The sequence below is a fragment of the Podarcis tiliguerta genome, assembly GCF_965153285.1.
Source record: "Podarcis tiliguerta genome assembly, chromosome: 2".
Lineage (NCBI taxonomy): Eukaryota > Metazoa > Chordata > Lepidosauria > Squamata > Lacertidae > Podarcis > Podarcis tiliguerta.
The window spans coordinates 17,067,151-17,086,009 of record NC_139535.1 but is presented as its reverse complement, the minus strand read 5'-3'; the positions used below and the strand labels follow the sequence as shown (position 1 = coordinate 17,086,009).

The window sequence follows — 18,859 nt, the reverse complement described above, 5'->3', positions numbered from 1 at the left end:
CCACTCTAGGATAAAGGAGATCAAAAAAATCCCAGAGTATCTAATTTTAATTCCTTTGTTTTGTTTTTGTCGGGTTGGTGTTGGTTAAATGTTTACCTGGAGTTGGTGGTTATTTTAATTTGGGTGTAACTGTCAACTCTTTATTGTTGTTGTTACTGATTTCTATTGATTTATTGGTTTGTTTGTTGCTTGTGTAGGATATTTTGTTTTTTAATGTTTAATGTTTTGTTGCGTTTCTGTATGTGTTGTAAGCTGCCCAGAGTTGCTGCAGAAACCTGGCCAGATGGGTGGGATATACTGTAATTTTTTAAAAAATAAAACATTATCTCACCTAAGATCCAAACATTAAAATGGTAATCAGTGATCCCATCTGTTCAATCCACCTTCAGAAGCGAAGGCTAATCTCTGGAGCGTAGATGTGTTCTATGGTTGGGATAAAAACCAGACTGCCCACAAACGAGAAGTCACTTTCTCTCTGTTAGTGTCATCTAAGAGGACACTGCTGTTGCTTGGGGACCACTGTGGCTAGGCATGGCTCACATCTGGCTCCTTGCATCTTGCGTTTTTCTCTGCTTCGTAGCAGGAGGTAAGCCCAACAACTAATAATAATAATAATAATTAGGGGTACACATATCCTGATGTTGGGAAAGATGGAGGGCACAAGGAGAAGGGGATGACAGAGGATGAGATGGTTGGACAGAGTTCTCAAAGCTACCAACATGAGTTTGACCAAACTGCGGGAGGCAGTGGAAGACAGGAGTGCCTGGCGTGCTCTGGGCCATGCGGTCACGAAGAGTCGGACACAACTAAACAACAACAACAGAAATACCCTTAAACATTTTGTGAATATAAGTTTGGCCTCATTGAGGGGCAGTATTTCAATATGAGTAGGAAAATGAAAGTACCCCTAAACATTTTTTTAGAAAAAAGGACTAATTTAATAATAATAATAATAATAATAATAATAATAATAAATAAATAAATAAATAAATAAATAATACATGGTATGACACTGGTCTGGGCATTGTGTCCCACCACCCTTTCCCCCATCCGCCACATACATTTAAAGCATATTTAAAACACATGGCTTCTTGGGATCTGTAATTTGCTCCTTACAGTTTGTCGATTCTCCACACCCTTAACAAACTCCAGTTCCCAGGAGTCATTTAGGGAAGCCATGTGTTTCAAACGTATGACCTATAAGTCAAACCCCCAATTTGCTTCTCCCCCTCAAGGTAAATTACAAGGTAATTTATTGTTTTTAATTGTAGAATTAGATCAGATAGCTTTGCCACTTGGTCCCAGGTGATATTGCAATATCTGTGAACAATACAAGCATACACTTCCTCAGAATCTTCGCCATCTGCCGCCTTTCTGTAAATCCCCACTTTCATGCAGCCCATGATATCATGAGGACAGCTACATATCCAAAATGCTTTTGAACTTGGGAAAGACAAATCGGTGTCAGAACTCAGTTTTCTTAAGGCTACCAGTCGTTTCAATCCTTATTGTAGACAGTTCGTATGGCACTTTGTATTTTATTGTACTGGTATACTGGTATAATTGCTGCACATTGCCTTGGTGATATGAAAACGTTTTAGGAAATAAACAGCAAGTCATCTCAAAGGTTAACTCTGAAGGGGGGGGGAGAATGAGTGCTCTAAGAATATGCAATTGCTTGGGCATATTGATTACGTATTGTCTGATATATTGTAATGGTTTGTTTTACGAAGTCCTGAGAATGTTCTAATGTCCATATACACAAACTGAGTTGCTTGTTGGATTATGTTTTGAAATGCTTTAGCATTGGATCGTTAATGCTATTTAACACTGTCTTTGGGAGCCATTGTTATTCATTCCTGAGGAGCTAAAGCAGTTATATATATATAAAGGTAAAGGTAAAGGACCCCTGGACGGTTAAGTCTAGTCAAAGGCGACTATGGGGTTGCGGCGCTCATCTTGCTTTCAGGCCGAGGGAGCCAGCATTTGTCCACAGACAGCTTTCCGGGTCATGCAGCCAGCATGACTAAACCGCTTCTGGAGCAATGGGACACCGTGACGGAAACCAGAGCACATGGAAACGCCGTTTACCTTCCCGCCACAGCGGTACCTATTTATCTACTTGCACTGGCGTGCTTTCAAGCTGCTAGGTTGGCAGGAGCTGGGACAGAGCAACAGGAGCTCACCCCGTCACAGGGATTCAAACCGCCGACGTTCTGATCGGCAAGCCCAGGAGCCTCAGTGGTTTAGACCACAGCACCACCCGCATCCTCGTTCCAGAGGAGCTAAAGCAGTTATACTACAGTGCCTGTCACACTCCTTGCACACGGCACTATGTCATGACATAGCAATGTGAACAGCACTGTGTCATGACATAACTCCATTTTCATGAGCATTGCTGGGTTAAGGAGAAAAGGAGGAGGAAGATATTATCTCTTTTCACTATCCAGCATCTAGATAAACTTGATCTGGAGACAGTTGCTAATGTGGATCCTAGGAGCAACCGCATTATTATTTTTAATGCTCTTTCTTAACGACAGATGCTGTTGTCTGCCGACAGTGTGCTACCATGAGGCCATGGATACCATGCATGCCGTTAGGGAGAAGATGCGCTGCCATAAAGAACAGAATGGTCTGCATAAGCTTGAAAATCTACAAAGGTAAGGTGTCCTGTCTTCTTAGCAAACTTGACCTTTTCCTTGCAAGCTAGCACTTATTTCAAGAGCATTGCTTTTGGGGAAAGTCATATTGTGTTGGCCTGTGGATTACTACAACAACAACAACAACAACAACAACAAATTTATACCCCGCCCATCTGGCTGGGCTTCCACAGCCACTCTGGGCGGCTTTCAACAAAATATTAAAATACAGTAATGCATCAAACATTAAAAGCTTCCCTAAACAGGGCTGCCTTCAGATGTCTTCTAAAAGTCTGGTAGTTGTTGTTCTCTTTGACACCTGGTGGGAGGGTGTTCCACAGGGTGGGTGCCACTACCGAGAAGGCCCTCTGCTGGGTGTCCGGGTAGAACGGCGGGGGTGGAGATGCTCCTTCAGATATGAATACAGCTGCCACTGGGGCATCAAGCCCCCGGCTGGCCTTAGATAGGTCGGGACTCACAGCTAGGCCTGGTCTACTGACGAACGAAGGTGAGGCACCTACCTTGAGTGGTGGAAGAAGTCCAAGAGGTGGTGCCTGCCTCACCTCCGCCACTCACCCCCCTCCACCGCCAGTGGAGAAGCAGCGGCTAGTGTGTCGTGGGCAGCAGGGCAGGGTGGCGGCACGTTCCTGTTTCACCTCAAGCAGAACATGAATAACAACACAAATCAAAACGCTTTCCTTTCTCCCCGTGCCTCTTCCCACCACCCCAGGTTTCCAGCTGTGGCAGAAGGTCATGGGCTGCACGAATGTGGATGACGACAGGTGTGGCAAATGGAATTTTGACAAGCGCACGAGCAAACTGTACACATTCACCTGTTGCGCCGATAAAAATTATTGCACTCAGCAATAATAGATGGCAGTGTTGCGTGTCTTAGTTCTTTGTGTGACGTTGAGAGAAGAACGAAGAGGGGCCGAAGCGACCAGAAGTCTTTCAGTTAATTAACAGATACCGAAAAAGTGAGTGTTTGTTCAGCCGTCAGTCACGCCATCTCCCATGGACACCGTGAGGGCCACAAACCTAGGCAGCTTTAAACAAATCCAGCGGCCACTATTCACCATGGCCACATGCTACTTAAAGGGCCAGAGGCAAATATGAGCTGTTGAGGATCATGAGTGGAAGAATGTTTCTGTGGTCATGTGGGCTGCCTTTAGACCTATGGTTGGCACTGTAAGGAGAAGAATGGCTGGACCTGAGAGGTCCGTGGTCCGATTCGGCAGTGCTCTTCTTTTTATGCTTTTATTCTCTGGGATAGCTCAGTCGGTAGAGCATGAGACTCTTAATCTCAAGGTCATGGGTTTGAGCCTGACGTTGTGCAAAATAACCCTGCATTGCAGAGGTTTGGACCAGATGACTCCATGGTCCCTCCCTTCTATAGCTAAGCATGTGGCCCTTTCTTTATTTGAGATTTCCATTTGCCACCACGGGCAGGGAAACGGGGAGAATGCAAACACTGGGAGCAAAGTCCTCTCTTGGTGTATTGGGTGGCCACGTTGATGTGGAAACTGGAAGAGTAATTCTAGCCCACTTGGAATCTGTGCCCCCCCCCTTAAGCCAAGCTGCATCAGGGAATGTGGAAGAATAGGCTGATTTGTGGCGCGACACACTCCAGCCAATCAATTCTGCCCATGGCCAGTTTCTGCTTCCAACGTGCAGTCACAGTGTGATCTTGGTTCCCTTTAGGGGTTGCAAATTGCAGATGTGCAGACCAGCAAATTAAGCACTGGGTTACCTTGCCCCTGACCTAGGTAAAGGGTAAAGGGACCCCTAACCATTAGGTCCAGTCGCGGACGACTCTGGGGTTGCGGCGCTCATCTCGCTTTATTGGCCGAGGGAGCTGGCGTACAGCTTCCGGGTCATGTGGCCAGCATGACTAAGCCGCTTCTGGCGAACCAGAACAGTGCACAGAAACGCCGTTTACCTTTCTGCCGGAGCGGTACCTATTTATCTACTTGCACTTCATGCCTTCGAACTGCTAGGTTGGCAGGAGCAGGGACTGAGCAATGGGAGCCCACCCCGCCGGGGAATTCGAACCGCCGACCTTCTGATCGGCAAGCCCTAGGCTCTGTAGTTTAACCCACAGTGCTACACGCATCCCTTTGCCCCTGACCTACAGATATAGAAAAGAGAGAGAGCGACTGTCGCTGAACACATGCCCTTCAATTTAAAAAAGTTGACGGGATTGTGGCACGACCGAGTCTGGTCAACCCATGCTATCTGCAAACAGTTTCCGCTGCCAGCTTGCAGACTTGATTTTCTCAGATGAAACTACTGGAGAAGAAGAGATACATTTAAATGAAGCACAGCGAGACTCTTTACAAACTGGTCCCATTCCTCTACAAACTATATATTTGGTCTCATGGCCAAAGTAAATGTGATGCAAAACACACATTATTAGAACACCCAGTTTGTCATGGGGTTTGTAGGATCTCATTGGGAATGCAGTGTGCGGGGAAAGGAGGCTTAACCCTTTCCTTCCCCACTGCTGTCCTCCTTACATGCATGCCCCCAATGTTGGTAATAGCATTCTAAGCTGCTTCCCTGAAGGTTTACAATGTGGGAATAGGCAGTACTCCCGCCCCACGCCCCCACACTTTAAGTAACCTTCTTTAACCAAATAAAGCCAAACCAAGTTTCATAAAATGGATCAAATACACCCGGGACAATTATTTTTCTGCACCACCAATTACATCTCAAACAGTATCCAATACATGGCAAATACATCATATATCATCCAATATATCATCCAAAACTGGTTTGAAGGCTGTATTGTGATATTGTAATTTCACCATTTTTGTCCTGGCAATAACATATGACAAATCAGTGTGCAAGTGCTATGCAAAAAACACAATGTGGGAAAACCCATGAAGTCAGCCAATGTTTCTATCGATTGCTGCAGTGCATCATAAAAGCAGGTGCTGGCAAAAATCAAGATGCAGTAAAAGCCATGAAGCTAGCCAATAATAATAATAATAATTTATTTATACCCCGCCTATCTCTGGGTTTCCCCAGCCACCCTGGGCAGCTCCCAATCGTATATTAAAAACACAATACAGCATTAAACATAAAAAACTTCCCTAAACAGGGTTGCCTTCAAATGTCTTCTAAAAATCAGATAGTTGTTTATCTCCTTGACATCTGGTGGGAGGGTGTTCCACAGGGCAGGCGCCACTACCGAGAACCCTCTGCCTGGTTCCCCGTAACCTCTCTTCTTGCAGTGAGGGAACCACCAGAAGGCCCCTGGCCCTGGATCTCAGTGTCTCTACATAGCTCCATCCATATTTCAGAGATCGTGATAGATTGGTATATCACGATGTTTAGCTGGTAGTTGATAGCTCAGTTGGTAGAGAATGAGACTCTTAATCTCAGGGTCTTAATCTCAGGGTTGTGGGTTCAAGCCCCAAACTGGGTGAAAGATTCCTGCATTGCAGGGTGTCAGACTAGATGTCCCTCATGGTCCCTTCCACCTCTACGATTCTATGAAATATACAGTGGTACCTCAGGTTACAGACACTTCAGGTTACAGACGCTTCAGGTTACAGACTCCGCTAACCCAGAAATAGTACCTCAGGTTAAGAACTTTGCTTCAGGATGAGAGCAGAAATCGTGTTCCAGCGGCACTGCGGCAGCGGGAGGCCCCATTAGCTAAAGTGGCACCTCAGGTTAAGAACAGTTTTAGATTAAGAACGGGCCTCCAGAATGAATTAAGGTTGTAACCCGAGGTACCACTGTACCACTTTACTGAAAAAAGCCTAGTTACCACATTCTGCACAACAGTAAGCACAACAGTAACCACAATCAGTGCTATTTTTCTAGAAAAGGAGATGCCGGAACTCACCATGAACCCCTCCCTTGTTCTCTTATAATGGCAATGGTGCCCACCTGAGAGGTGCTGGAACTGAGTTCCGGAAAGTTCCGGCCGGGGGAAAAAAAGCCCTGACCACAATCGCCTAGATGCGGTGGGGGCCAATATGGATGCACACACTAGCTCTGCCCCCTCCGCCACAATTCTTTACCTTCCAACTCATTGAAAGCAAGCATCTGAACTGGAAGTCTTTTATATCCAGGGATATAAAATGAAAGAACACAGCAGCAAATGATCTGCTCAGTGCTGGAATATAGGAAGATGCCTTATACTGAGTTAGATCATTGGTTCGGCTATCTCGGTATTCTCTGCAGTGAATGTCAGGCAGGAATCTCATAGAATAGAATCATAGAATCATAGAGTTGTAAGAGACCACAAGGGCCATCGAGTCCAACCCCCTGCCAAGCAGGAAACACCATCAGAGCACTCCTGACATATGGTTGTCAAGCCTCTGCTTAAAGACCTCCAAAGAAGGAGACTCCACCACACTCCTTGGCAGCAAATTCCACTGTCGAACAGCTCTTACTGTCAGGAAGTTCTTCCTAATGTTTAGGTGGAATCTTCTTTCTTGTAGTTTGGATCCATTGCTCCGTGTCCGCTTCTCTGGAGCAGCAGAAAACAACCTTTCTCCCTCCTCTATGTGACATCCTTTTATATATTTGAACATGGCTATCATATCCCCCCTTAACCTCCTCTTCTCCAGGCTAAACATGCCCAGCTCCCTTAGCCGTTCCTCATAAGGCATCGTTTCCAGGCCTTTGATCATTTTGGTTGCCCTCCTCTGGACACGTTCCAGTTTGTCAATGTCCTTCTTGAACTGTGGTGCCCAGAACTGGACACAGTACTCCAGGAGAAGCTGGAAAATGAACCTAAGGACCTTGTGCAGATGCTCCCTCACGTTTATTCCTCTTTCCCATAATCCACTCACAGATTTGTTTATTATGTTAAGCAATATATTTTTAAATAAAGAAACAAGTAAAAAAGAAAGAAAGAAAAGATGTACAGTACAGGGTTGTAGAGGAAATGTTGCGCATCTTTTTTCAGGAGAAGAACAGCTGGGTGGCCATCTGTCATGGATACTTTAACTGAGATTCTCGCATTGCAGGGGGTTGGACATAATAATAATAATAATAATAATAATAATAATAATAATAATAATAATAATTATCCTGCCCTCCCCAGCCGAAGGTGGGCTCAGAGTGGCTAACAACAGTAAAATAACACAGTTTACATAAAATCACAATCAATTAATTGAAATACATTCTAAAATCAATTCATTCTAAAATCAATTCAGAGTCAAACTAATGGCAACCATTGGGCTAGAGTTCTATGAGGATTACAGAAGGAGAGAGTGTGCCTTGGCCAAACCCCTAGTGGAACAGCTCTGTCTTGCAGGCCCTGCGGAAAGATGTCAAGACCTGCAGGGCTCTAGTCTCTTGTGACAGAGCGTTCCACCAGACCGGGGCCACAGCCGAAAAAACCCTGGCTCTGGTTAAGGCCAGCCTAACCTCCCTGTGGCCTGGGACCTTCAAGATGTTTTATTTGAAGACTGTAAGGTCCTCCGTGGGACATACCAGGAGAGGTGGTCCCGTAGGTACGAGGGTCCTAGATGACCCATGGGGGTCCCTTAAAATTCTACAGTTCTATGATTCTATGATTTGGGGAGAGCAGAATCAGAAGGCAGAATGTCGCAATGCCAGCATCCACAGGATCCAGGACCGGTTGGACATGTAGGCAAAGAAAATATGAGCGTATTTGATCTTGTTCAGAGAACTGAATGTACCCTCACCCCACTCTATGATAAGGGAGCTCCAAGACTCCCCAAGTAATGTGTGCCAGCCGGTTTGTGTGCACATGCTGTGATCTCGACTAGGATTCAAATGTTCAAAAGGTTGTCTGTGATCTCAAGGCCCACCCGTCACCTTTCAACCCACCTTCAGAAGTGAGGGCTGATCTCTGGAGAATAGATGTGTTCTGTTATCGGGATAAAAACCAGTTTGCCCACAAATGAGAAGTCGCTTTCTCTCTGTTGGCGCCAACAGGACACGGCTTCTACTTGAGGACCGCCGAAAGCTAGCCATGGCTCGGATTGAGCTACTTGCTTCCTGTTTTCCCTCTGCTTCCTAGCAGGAGGTAAGCCCAACCAACGTTGTGGCTCTGTAAAGGTTAACCGATGCCTGTTTTAAACGCTTTCCCATGGCTTATATTGTACCCTTTTATGTTGTGTTCCGGTATACTGGTTTGATGTATTTTTTAATGACATAATGGGATATAAGTATTTTTATATTTAAATAATAAATTAGAGGTAAAGTTAAAAGACCCCTGGGTGGTAAAGTCCAGTCAAAGGTAACTATGGGGTTGCAGTGCTCATCTTGCTTTCAGGCCGAGGGAGCCGGCGTTTGTCCACAGACAGCTTTCTGGGTCATGTGGCCAGCAGGACTAAACCTCTTCTGGCACAACGGAACACTGTGATGGAAACCAGAGCGCACGGAAACGCCGTTTACCTTCCTGCCACAGCAGTACCTATTTATCTACTTCCACTGGTGTGCTTTCGAACTGCTAGGTTGGCAGGAGCTGGGGCAGAGGAATGCAAGCTCACTCCGTTGCAGGGATTCGAAACGCCAACCTTCCAGTTGGCAAGCCCAAGAGGCTCAGTGGTTTAGACCACAGCGCCACCCGCGTCCCTGGTGATGCTGGTCCTCATTTTCAGTGTTGGAGATAGTATGCCTCCTGGATACCTGTTTGCTAGGAGTCACAGGTAGGGAGAAAGCCAACACTCTCTGATCGTGCTTGGGGGCTTGCCATAGGCATCCCATAGGCCACTGTGAGAAAAGGATGGTTCTCTGGATAGAAACATGGAAGGACAGCTCAGTTGGTTAGAGCATGGGGCTGATAACACCAAGGTCGCAGGTTTGATCCCCTTAAGGGCCATTTGCACATTCCTGCATTGCAGGGGGTTGGACTAGATTAGGCACCCCCAACCTGCGGCCCTCCAGATGTTTTGGCCTACAACTCCCATGATCCCTAGCTAACAGGACCAGTGGTCAGGGGTGATGGGAATTGTAGTCCAAAACATCTGGAGGGCCGAAGGTTCGGGATGCCTGGACTAGATGATCCTCAGGATTCTTTCCAACTCTATGATTCTGTGACTTTTTCCTCTTCTCAATTAAGATGGGCAATCAATAGGAAATGGGTCTGGAAGGGAAGGAAATAGGGTATGAACTAATGAACATGCAAGAAGTATGGTAAGTACAGTGGTACCTCGGGTTAAGTACTTAATTCATTCCGGAGGTCCGTTCTTAACCAGAAACTGTTCTTAACCTGAAGCACCACTTTAGCTAATGGGGCCTCCTGCTGCTTCTGCGCTGCTGGAGCATGATTTCTGTTCTCATCCTGAAGCAAAGGTTTTAACCTGAAGCACTATTTCTGGGTTAGCAGAGTCTGTAACCTGAAGCGTATGTAACCTGAAGCGTATGTAACCCGAGGTACCACTGCAATTATGGATTATTATTACCTTACTAAGGGAACTTCTTGGAGATAAAATCGAATACACTGGGCCGGAGGAAGAATTTTCTGAGTCTCTAGTGATAACAACAATTGAAGAGCACTTTTTGGACCTTTTGCGTGGAAAGGAAAATGAACAAATTTGGAGACTGAAGATTGAGGAAGCACCGCCTAACAGATTGAGGAATACCCGGACCTTGTCTTGGAGTTCTGAATGCTTTGAATAATCTGAATATACATAATGGACCGATGGAGAGTCGGAAGTCATTTCTATCTCTTTACGTTATGCCTCTTTCTGTCTCTCCTTTTTATTATATGTAGCATTTGTGCTTTTTGTTTTTGGTTGATTTCATTTTCGTTTAAGTTGTATTTCGTTTTCTGATGTCCTCTACTCTGAGTTGAGGAGGATGCTCACAGGAAGGTCATGGAGGACTGACGAAGGACCTTGCGTGAGAGGCAGGGAAGGGAAGAACTCCCAGGGTGGGAGGCTGGGAGAAGAAATGGAAGCTCCTAGGTGAGAGTTGGGAGGGTCCACACCTTTTTGTGCGAGATAAGGGTCAAGATCTACTCCTAATACAGGACTCTCTCTTTTCCCTCCTCTTTTCTCTCTTCTTTCTTTCTTTCCTCTATTTTAATTTAAATTCATTTGTTTTATTGTATTATATGCTGAAAACGTTCAATAAAAATTCAGATTTTTTAATTTTTTTAAGTTACATGTTGTTTGCAGTAAGGAATCCCTCCGTCCACACAAATGCTGGGCCAAAACCTCTTCCCCAACCCCCTGCTTCCAAAAATAGTCTCCTGCGAAAAAGAGGGGCTATTTGTTTTTCTTTTATGATTTCCGGGGGGAGGGGGGTTCGGATGAATTTATTTGACATTTTCCAGAGCAGTAAATGTAAAGGGACCCCTGACCATTAGGTCCAGTCGTGACCGACTCTGGGGTTGCGGTGCTCATCTCGCTCTATAGGCCAAGGGAGCCGGCGTTTGTCCGCAGACAGCTTCCGGGTCATGTGGGCAGCATGACTAAGCCGCTTCTGGTGAACCAAAGCAGCGCATGGAAACACCGTTTACCTTCCCGCCGGAGCGGTACCTATTTATCTACTTGCACTTTGACGTGCTTTCGAACTGCTAGGTTGGCAGGAGCAGGGACCGAGCAACGGGAGCTCACCCCGTTGCACGGATTTGAACCACCCACCTTCTGATTGGCAAGTCCTAGGCTCTGTGGTTTAACCCACAGCGCCACCCACATCCCATTTCCAGAGCAGAGTTCCAGTCAAATCAAACTCCTTGAAGATAAGCCTGCCTGTTGTTTTATAATTTTCCATAAATAGGTTTGTATTTTTCGGGGAGAGCCAGACACCTAAATATTTTATTTTCTTCACCACTGTTATTTCCGTTTTGCTTTGTAACTGATCTATTTGTTCCCCATTCATATTTTTTAACCTTCGTTTTTGTTTTATGCTTGTTAATTTTCAGTCCTGCCAACAAACCAAATTCTTAATTACTCTTCATGCTCCCGCTGTCGAGATTTGTGGTTCCTGTAATGTCAAAACTATATTGTCACCGAAGGCTTTGACCTTCTCCACACTTTATCCCTGTAATCCTTTCTGTCTCTCTTATATTTTGAAGTAATACTTGCAGTATTTGTTTTTGTCTTATGCTTTCTGGGGGGGGGGGGGGGGGATTGGATGAATTTATTTGACCTTTTCCAGAGCTGAGTTCCAGTCAAATCAAACTCCTTGAAGATGGGCCTGCCTGGCAAGCTGTTGTGTTCCATCATGGAAGGAAGTCAAGATACAGGTATGGAAAACATATGCATTGCAGGGGGTGGACTAGATGACCCTCGGGGTCCCTTTCAACTCTACCATTTTATGAAAACATCAGCATCCAGATGCAAGAGGGAATGAGCAGCAGACTTTGTGTGTGGGGGGGGAGGCAGCCTCCATGATTTGCAGCACTACCAAAACAAACCCTTAAAAAAACCCAAATAGGGATTTCCTTCCCTCTTTTTCTTTTAAGAGGGGGGCAGACCCATTGGTGTCCATTATTAAGGACAGTCAGTCCTCTGTTATGAATAAACAAGAAAGCAAATGAGAGATACATACCAGCAGTTGCCAGTCTCAGAAGAGCCAAGATTTAGGGAGTGGGAGGATGTTTCTATCTTTCACTTGGGAGGGTCTTACATTCCATAGACCAGCAATGAACTTTTGGCTCATCGCCAAGAGAACATGTTGATCTTTGGAGTGTAGGTGTAGATTTTTTTAAAAAATAAACAACAACAACAACAACCACTGAGCAGTAGTTTCATTCAGTCTGTCAAATGGGGAACATACTCTTCCTCAGGGCTCGGGGGCCAGTCGTGTTCCAGCCATGGCTACTTGTAGTCTATGTTTTCCTCATAGCAGGAGACCTGCCAAAAGGTAAGGTGACGTCTGCCAGCCAGTGACATGTTCTATTACTCCCCCCTCCACTTTCTTGTCTCTTCTTAAAAAGTGACAAATCCCCAAGCTGCTTTCTGAATTTGGAAGATAATTTGCAAGAGTGATGTTAAATTTCTGCAGAGACATTTTCAGGGGAGGAAGAAAAAACAACAACTAGCTGAGGAAAGGTTCGCTGCCTTTGGAGAGCGCACACATATTGGGATGTTAGAAGAGGAAAAGGATTTTCTATTTATCTTATATTACAACATTTAGCTAAATATTCTTTGAATTTCTTCCAATCCTCTTGTGTCTCCTTTCTGGTCGCGGAATCTTCCAGTCAGGTCGGCCAGCTCCAAAAAGTCCAACATCTTCATCTGCCATTCTTCTACTGTTGGTATTGATCCGTATTATTTCTCACTGTTGCATTTTTATGTTTGCAAACAGCACATGATTGTTCTCTTACATTGTTTTGATATTTTCTTTGCCATTGAAATGAATGTATGTTGCAAAAATGGTTCCGCAATTTATGTAGCTTACTTTGAACAGTGGCGAGTGAGATGACTAACACAGCACTTGGCAGAAACCAAACCGCAGTACGGCGGAAACAGCTCTGGTTGTGATGAGTATGGGTTGGAATGCAAACTGCTACCGTTTTACATCCCTACAGACCTACGCTCCATGGAGGCGAAGGTGGCTCACTGTTAGCATGATGTTGATTAACTTTCAATGTACAGTGGTGCCTCGCAAGACGAAATTAATTCGTTCCATGAGTCTCTTCGTCTAGCGGTTTTTTCGTCTTGCGAAGCAACCCTATTAGCAGCTTAGCAGATTAGCGCTATTAGCGGTTTAGCGGCTATTAGCGGCTATTAAAGGCTTAGCGGATTAGCGGATTAGCTGCTAAAAGGCTATTAGCGGTTTAGCGGCTTAGAAAAAGGGGGTGGGGAGCGGAAAAAAATCTCAAGACTCGCAAGACATTTTCATCTTGCGAAGCAAGCCCATAGGGAAATTCGTCCTGTGAAGCCCATTGAAAAACGGAAAACCCTTTCGTCTAGCGGGTTTTCCGTCTTGCGAGGCATTCGTCATGCGGGGCACCACTGTACTCGTTGTGGTGATGTGTGCAAGAGGTGGAGGGGCTTGCAGATTGCGTGGGAATCTAAAACAATATACAGTGGTGCCTCGCAAGATGAAAAGAATCCATTCCGCGAGTCTCTTCGTCTTGCGGTTTTTTTCGTCTTGCGAAGCAAGCCCATTAGCGGATTAGCGCTATTAGCGGTTTAGCGGCTATTAGCGGCTATTAAAGGCTTAAGGGATTAGCGGATTAGCTGCTAAAAGGCTATTAGCAGCTTAGTGCCTTAGAAAAAGGGGGTGGGGAGCGAAAAAAAACCCCCAGGAATCGCAAGACATTTTCGTCTTGCGAAGCAAGCCCATAGAGAAATTCATCCTGCGAAGCACCTCCAAAACGGAAAACCTTTTCGTCTAGCGGGTTTTCCATCTTGCGAGGCATTCGTCTTGCGGGGCACCACTGTACATCTCTCTGTGCTCAGAGGCACATTGATGTCCTCTTCCCCCTGAGGTTCGTTTTAGTAAAGGTCATTGTGGCATGATTAGAAAGGTTTTGCCCAATATTATCCTGAAACAATTAGCTTTATTCAACCAAACTGGATGCCTGCTACCTATGTCCATGGCAATTATGTGCTTTTATGGGGAAATATCAAGTCATGCTTTGAGGGAACAGTGTCCATTTGTGTGGGGGGGGGGGGGACATCCCCTTAGGTTGGGATCACCAAAGTTACAGGTGACAATAGCTTCCAATTCTTAAAATACAATTTTTGAAAATGTACCCAAGGAAAAAAAGTGTCCCTCTACCCTGGTGATAGTCCACAGAGTTATTCCAGTATGTTTCTGAGCACAATTCAAAGTGTTGGTGCTGACCTTTTTAAAGCCCTAAACGGCCTCGGCCCTGTATACCTGAAGGAGCATCTCCACCCCAGTTGTTATGCCTGGACACTGAGGTCCAGCTCCGAGGGCTTCTGGTGGTTCCCTCACTGCGAGAAGTGAGGTTACAGGGAACCAGGTAGAGGGCCTTCTTGGTAGTGGCGCCTGCCCTGTGGAACGCCCTCCCACCAGATGTCATGGCAATAATTATCTGACTTTTAGAAGATATCTGAAGGTAGCCCTATTTAGGGAAGTTTTTAATGTTTGATGTTGTTGCTTTTTTATTATTGTTATTGGGAGCCGCACAGAGTGGCTGGGGCAACCCAGCCAGATGGGTGGGGTATGTATGTATGTATAAATATTATTATTATCATTATTCCATGGTCAGTTTGAAGCTGCAATTTTGGTAGCAAGCCCCACCGAACTCTACAGGACTTGCTTCTGAGTATACACATATAGAACCCTTCCTACGTACTCCTCAGGCAGTACTATAAAAAAGATAAAATTGGTGCGGTGAGCATTCAAGGTAAGAACAATGCGTTTAGGCAGGGAGATGCTGCAATAAAATATGTCTCTGTCTCTTTAACAGCAGATGGCTTGGTCTGCCGGCAGTGTCTCTCTATGTGGCCAATGTCACCGTGCATTCCATTTAAAAATTTCTGCCAAGTCCGTGGTGGTGCCTGCTTCACCCTGAAAGTCATGGGGGGTAAGGAGCCTTTCTGGAGGTCATGCATTCTCTAAGCGCCACCCTTTTATAGAATTGGCTGTGTTGGATGCTGGACAGTGTTCTGCTCCCAGGCATCCCTTGAACTATGCTGTCTCAAAGAGCTGGAATTGAAAGCAAGCCTCACATGTTATCTCATTGGATGAGATCCAGGTGGAGTCCACCCACTGAGGTCACTCAACTTAATTTCAGTGGGTCTACACTGAGTATGAGTTGCCTGGATATCACCAAATATTTTTATGCCAACCTGGTAAGGCAGGCCGTTTTCAAAATTATGCACATCCCAATATAATTCCTCTCCACACTGGAGAGCCACTGTGGTGTAGTGGTTAAGAGCAGTGGACTTGTAATCTGGTGAACCGAGTTCTATTCCCTGCTCCTCCACATGCAGCTGCTGGGTGACCTTGGGCCAGTCACACTTCTCTGAAGTCTCTCAGCCTCACTCACCTCACAGTGTGTCTGTTGTGGGGGAGGAAGGGAAAGGAAATTGTTAGCCATTTTGAGACCCCCCAATTGAGGGGAATGAAAGGCGGGGTATCAAGTCCAAACTCTTCTTTTTTATTATTGTCTTTATACCAATCATCAGTGAAGATGTTATTGGTTATTATGTATATTCAGTCTTATGGTTTCTTGGCACTAACGCTGGATGGTGTTGCTGTTTTTCAAAGCAGTTTTGATGGCTAACAATTCATTTCCTCCAGTTCCATAGTTAATTTATGTCCTTTCATGTAGGCTCCCGTCTCTTTTGTAAAACTGTAATATGCCTTACATTGATGGTATAGTACAACTTATTACATTCTCTAGAAAGGAATTGCGATAGTCCTTGGGGGGGGGGGGGGGAAGGTTTATATGACACACACGACAACATATTTATGCTAAGTAAGCTGCACATTGTGGTGTTACGTTGGTCAAAATAAATGTTGCATGTAAAACGTATTTCAGGTAACATCTCAGGTAACATTTCAGGTCACATTTTCTTAATGCTAAGAACCTCAAAGAAGAGATTAAAATTTAAAAATATAGATTTTTTTCTTCATTTGTTGTGTGTGTGGGGGGGGAAGGTGTTTTTGTGACCAATGCAACATGCTCACCCAACTAAGCTCATCCAATTTTATTCCTAACATAAAAAATATTGTCAGTTCACTAAATGCGAAACCAAAACTTTCAGTACAGTAAAGGGTCATTAAACTATTGTCTATTTCCTTGGAGAGGTCTTTAACTAATCTTTAGAAAAGAAGCAGAGAGATTCTGAGTGATCTTGTATGTCATGCTCCTGGTTGCTTTACTCACGTGTAAAATGCCATTTCGAAAAGCTGTTGGCAGATAAGGAAAATTTGGAAAGTTATCTTTAAAATAACGCAGAACATGTTAACTCTATATGGGGGGAAATGGGTTTGTAGGTGGACATTTTCTTGGAATTTCCCTAATACAAACTCTTTTCATCTTTTCCCAATTCCAGAAAAGCGGTTGGAGAAACTTATGCTAGGTTGCGAAGAGGATGCAAAGCACAAATGTGGAAGTCAGTGGAGGCACCCAAATACTGATTTCCATTACATATTTAGCTGCTGCTCTAATAAAGACAACTGCAATTGGAAACCCTGGATCCGTCCATGGTAACCCCTTTCTCTGGAATTGCCATAAAAGTTCATTCCATTTTCATGGAGTAATCAGGCAACTTCATTGTCAGCTCACTGTATTCCAGAGTTTTCTGTGTTCTCCTCCCATTCCCCCTCCCCATTTTGTTTGCCACCATAGAATGCAGTTACAGCACCAGCCTGCCCAGTGTGTTAAGGCAAAGCACTGTCGATTTCTGGGTCACTGTGCCTTTAATCAAAAGCTTCCTGTTTTCAGGTTGCGGCCCTCTTCTTCCTTTCCCTTCGGTGCTGCTGGGAGACTAATGATGAATGGGTCCTCCACATTTAGCTGGCAATACCCAAACCACTTACCTGAAATCCCTGAAATAAATGGGATTGTGGCGTTTGCCCTCCTAGGTGTGTGACATCATACTGGGTTCATAAGGCAGCAGGGAAGTGAGCACAGTGGTGGCACAGGGATAAATAGACCATTAAACGTCCGGGGACCCTGTGTGATCGGCACAAAAGTGGTGTCAGCGGTGGGATTCGAACCCATGCCCCCGAAGAGACTGGAGCCTTTTGTGGCGATCACACAGGGTTCCCGGACGTTTAACGGTCTATTGATCCCTGTGCCACCATTGTGCCCACTTCCCTGTTGCCAGCAACCCGTTACTCTCGAGTACACACTGAGTCCAGACAGTTGTTAAAATTGAAGCAAATAAACAAGTTTATTTTATAAGTATTAACAAGTTTATGGTTTCTCAGAACATTCTTGTCAGTTTCTTTACTTTCTCTACCGGCCTATACCTTCCTAATACCTTCTGACTGATTATATCAACTGTTTGACTGGCTCCTCTTAACCAATTCTCTCACTCTCTCACATCAGACTAGCCCAACCCACAGACTTATCCTCTCAGTCTCTTCTCTAACTCCAGACTGACTTCTTAACAACTCTAACTCCTCCCCTTGGGTTCCTATTGGTTAGTCATTTTAAATTAGTTAACCCTTTCCTTATGAACCCAGTATGATGTCACACACCTAGCAGGGCAAACGCCACAGGGATGTACTTCTGTGTGGACTTGTATAGGATTGTGTTGTTCATCGGCCTCTAATCCTTGTGACAGCGTAGCAGAGGCACTTGACTAAAGCAGGCAAAAGAGAGAAAGTCCTACTGAACAAACCAGTATACAACTGGTATATGCTTGGGAGCTAGTGTAGGGAGGAGATGGACCTTTAAAGCCCCAAACGGCCTCGGTCCAGTATACCTGAAGGAGCGTCTCCATCCCCATCGTTCTGCCCAGACACTGAGATCCAGCACCAAAGGCCTTCTGGCGGTTCCCTCATTGTGAGAAGTGAGGTTACAGGGAACCAGACAGAGGGCCTTCTCGGTGGTGGCGCCCACCCTGTGGAACACCCTCCCTTCAGATGTGAAGGAAATAAGCAGCTATCCTATCTTTAAAAGACATCTGAAGGCAGCCCTGTTCAGGGAAGTTTTTAATATTTAACGCTGTATTGTTTTTAACACTTTATTGGGAGCCGCCCAGAGTGGCTGGGGAAACTCAGCCCGATGGGCGGGGTATAAATAATAAATTATTATTATTATTATTATTATTATTATTATTATTATTAATCTTGCTGCTTTTCACTGCCTTAAAAAAAAACAAAAAACAAAACCCAGTGCGCATTGGTGTCTTTACAGGAAGAACTTTGATAATGAAGAAATAAGCCAGTTTGAAAAGCTGAAAAGCACAGAGGCGCCTGCGACAACATCGAAGGTACCAATTCAGAATTTGGATGGCAGCAGTGCCGCCATTTAAAGTCGCCTTGCGTTGGTGTTAGAAACTGGTGATTCTGAAATCAGAATGATTCCTGCAGTTCAGTGGCGTGTCTCGGAGGCAAAACATCCTCAGCTTAAGAAATAAAAGGAAACTAATGTTTAATAAAACAATCAATAGGCGTAATGCCGTTAGATGTGTGTGTGTTTCTTGCATCCACTTGTCCATTAAACTTGGAGGGCCTCTAGCGCCATTGATTAATGCTTAGCAACAGCAGTCACCTTCAATGGCCTGGTATGCAGTCAGCAGTTAGTTAGTGGCCCTTATCCTGATTGCCCCCGCTATGAACCTAACAACCTTTGCTGTTATCTCCTCATTTTGATCTGATAGAAGAAAGGCCATTGT

The 18,859-nt window shown here is 44.9% G+C and overlaps 2 long non-coding RNA genes across 2 annotated transcripts; both read left to right on the top strand.

The window, feature by feature from the left end:
* On the top strand, positions 1–3,518 carry LOC310671050. The gene is made up of 3 exons (XR_014507715.1): positions 1–586; positions 2,541–2,660; positions 3,370–3,518. It is a non-coding gene; the product is annotated as an uncharacterized lncRNA (long non-coding RNA).
* Positions 3,519–14,781: 11,263 nt separating this feature from the next.
* LOC310671056 lies at positions 14,782–18,640 on the top strand. The gene is made up of 3 exons (XR_014507723.1): positions 14,782–15,087; positions 16,565–16,718; positions 18,379–18,640. It is a non-coding gene; the product is annotated as an uncharacterized lncRNA (long non-coding RNA).
* The last annotated feature ends 219 nt before the right edge of the window (positions 18,641–18,859 follow it).